Here is a 2,500-nt window from a genome sequence, read left to right as displayed (position 1 = left end):
ATTAATTGCTTTTGGTAACTAGCACACCCTCATATATATATATATATATATATATATATATATATATATATATACACACACACACACATATATATAAGAAGGGGTGGTGAAACGTTCCTGGCTTTGGGTAAAAGAAAATACAGGAGAATCATTTGTGATTTTATTCAACATATTTTATTTAACATATTCTCCTTGCAGATTCACACACTTATCGCAGCAGTCCTTCAATTTTTCTAAGCCCTGTGAAAGAACTCAGAAGGTTGGGCCTCCAACTAGACGTTTCACAATGCCCTTAAAGTCAACAACTTTTCAGCACCCCCCTTGTTTGTGTATGTTCGTGTGTGTGTGTATATATATATATATATATAAAATCCAAATTGAGGGACTGGAGCAGGTGAAATCCAGGTTACATATGTTTCTTAGTTAGCAGATCTTCTGATGTAATAATTACACAACGAGGGGGTACTCAGCTAGCTCTCATCAGGCTGAAGATACCTTAGTTATTTTCACTTGCTGAAAATGTGTGTGTGTGTGTGTGTGTGTATATATATTAAAGTCTGTCATACCGGCCATGATGGAATACCACAAGGTATAGAAAATACGTATTCGCCTTTATATATTTAATCCTTAATATTGAACACTCAATATTTCATTTATTCAATAAGACATATTCCATATATTCAATAAGACATTCAATACTTTATTTCATTGTACCATCCATTTTTATTTTATATAATATATTGTATATTCCATATTCTATATTCCACATTGGTTTTGCAGGAATATAAATAAAACATAAAAAACAGACAGTGTTGGAACTCTTTTAAACAAAATAATATATTCCTCTATACACAATCATACAAAACCCCTTTTTTTGTATTTATTTTTACTCGCATATATATATATATATATATATATATATATATATATATATATATATATATATATATATATATATATATATATATATCAGGGAATGCTGAATATATAACCTCAAATGTGTGTATCTCTAGATACACGTACAAATTAATAATAATAATTAAAAAAAAAGCCAGTATCTGATCCTCCTTCAGTTTCGACAATATCTGTTACAGTTGTTTCCTTTTAGTAAACTACCTACTTATGGCAATATTAGTCTCCGAAATGGTCCTATATTCTAGAGACAAGTGCACTAGTAACGCTGTCCGTCATAGCTTGAGATTTTCTCTGTTGCCGTATAATAAACACACACACACACACGTACTTCCAGTACACGTGTCTGTCTGTTCTGTCTCGCCTTCCCCGCCATATTGACGCATTTACTCTTTTAGAAGTCTCTCGAAAACTTTTTTTTTCTGGTAATTTCCTCTCCACCCCCACAAAAAAGTGACGATGAAAATATTAAACACACAAATCTTTTCTCGTCGCTGGTTTAATTATAGTCTGCTATGTCTGTCGGCCTTAACTTCGTTTTCGTGCCTTCGTCACCTCCACCACTTCCCGACTTTGTTTCCTCGTAGATTTTCCCCGTAATATGTATTTTTTAAAGGAAATTTTATAGATTTAAATTTTCGAAGATGTAGATTTTTTTTTGTTAGTTTTAAAAAAAAAAAAACCCAGAAAATTTTGGTTTTGCTCGGAAAGTTTGCTTCCCAACGACATGGTTTCGGGTTCAGTTCCATTGCGTGGTCCCTTGGGCCGACCAATGTCTTGTAAGTGGACTTGATAGATGGAAACAGAAAGAAACCCGTCGCGCGGGTGTGTGTGTGTGTTTGGTCCCCGTCGCTTAACCACCGATACTGGTTTGTTTACGTTCCTGCCATCTAGTTGTTTGGCAAAAAAAAAAAAAAATGACCGATAGAATTAGTACTTAAAAAGATGGGGCCGGTTTGTTCTACTTAACCCCTTCGCTGTCCATTGACAAAAGATACAAAATGAAGGAGACCAGTTCATATCTTCCTTTGAATGTTTATAATGGCTTAGAATCATAGTATAAAATGTAAAATAAGCGGTATTTCGTGTCTTTACGTTCTGAGTTCAAATTCCGCCAAAGTTGACTTTACCTTTCATCCCTTCGGAATCGATAAATTAAATACCAGTTGCGTACTGGTGTCGATCTAATCGACTAGCCTCCTCCGCCAAAATTTTGTGCCTTGTGCCTAGAGTAGAAAAGATTATCTGATTGATATATTGATTATCAATATGAAATTTGGAAACACAATGAGGAATATCTCCAGTTTGCGTTTAGTCTACTGTCAAAAAAGAAAAAAAGAAACAAAATTGTTTCTGGAAACTTGATTTGTTTTATATTGCGTTGTCAGATAAATTCGTACGTTTTTCTTCCATGGACCAAATTTTTGGCCCTTAACCCTCGAGTGAAGGTGATGGGCATTGAGTATCACGACAAGATCTCATCTGCTGGGCCAAATGCCCTCATGGTTTGGCACGGTTCTTTGTGGATGAGCTACTTTAACCGAGTCTCACTGAACTGAACAGGTTGGCTGGAAAGTGGAGAGTCTCT

General features: G+C 34.8%; 1 protein-coding gene across 1 annotated transcript in view; it reads left to right on the top strand.

Moving 5' to 3' along the window:
• Nucleotides 1–2,500, top strand: part of LOC106878759 (procollagen galactosyltransferase 1) — a 125,638-nt gene that overhangs the window by 7,662 nt on the left and 115,476 nt on the right. The gene's annotated exons all lie outside the window — the stretch shown is intronic.

Source organism: Octopus bimaculoides, chromosome 4 (genome assembly GCF_001194135.2).
Source record: "Octopus bimaculoides isolate UCB-OBI-ISO-001 chromosome 4, ASM119413v2, whole genome shotgun sequence".
NCBI lineage: Eukaryota > Metazoa > Mollusca > Cephalopoda > Octopoda > Octopodidae > Octopus > Octopus bimaculoides.
The sequence above is the reverse complement of the archived record's forward strand: the minus strand, read 5'-3'. Positions and strand labels throughout refer to the sequence as shown.